Source organism: Eurytemora carolleeae, unplaced genomic scaffold (assembly GCF_000591075.1).
Source record: "Eurytemora carolleeae unplaced genomic scaffold, Eaff_2.0 scaffold351, whole genome shotgun sequence".
Classification (NCBI taxonomy): domain Eukaryota; kingdom Metazoa; phylum Arthropoda; class Copepoda; order Calanoida; family Temoridae; genus Eurytemora; species Eurytemora carolleeae.
The window spans coordinates 207023-207872 of record NW_019396258.1 but is presented as its reverse complement, the minus strand read 5'-3'; positions in this window follow the sequence as shown (position 1 = coordinate 207872).

Genomic DNA, 850 nt, shown 5'->3' with positions numbered 1-850 from the left:
CCCCCCCCCCCCGGCCATGACGGTTCAACCTCAGACACTACCTCATTACTTGGCTATATCACTGCAAGCTAGACAGAAGGAGAAGGTATTCGACATCACTGGTAGGACTTTGCGACCTCGTAGCTCTAGTTCTCATTTTACGTAAGAGTACGAAAAAAGCAAATTTGTTCTTTGAAAAGAGTTTTCATTGAAAACCTTTAGTTTGGCGTTAGATGGTGCGCCAGGTAAAAATAACTTTCCCATTGACCTGAGGCTTAATTCTCAAAGTATACGCAAAGTATATCAAGTGTTGCTTTCAGGTAGCAAGCATGTAATGATTAAAGAATTATAGAGTACTAGGCTTTTAGGCATGTGTGTGCGTGTTCTCATTGTACAATATTAAACAAACAAAAAATAAAAAAGTTCGCAGATTTAATAATATTTTTTCGTGGATTTCAATTTTACAAAAATCAAAACTTTTTGGAGAAAAATTATTGAAATTCTGGGCATACATACACCTACCCTGGGGTCATGTGATGTCCCACACAAAATTTGGGTCCAATCGGTAAAGCCGTTTTGACTCTTATTGAATACATAAATACAGACAAGCAAAATGTATATATATAGATATAGATACAGATATTGATATAGATGATAGAAGATGAGATTTATCAGTTCCTTTGTAATTCTAAGGACCCCTTTTTAAGAATTCAAAACTCTATGAAAGGAAATCTTAAAATAAAATTATGAAATCAGTCCAAACTGATGAATTAAAACAATTTTCAGATTGAGTAACAAAAATACCTATTTATAAGATTGTTTTTTTTCTCTCATTTATTTTTCCTAGATCTAATTAGATCTAATTAGATAC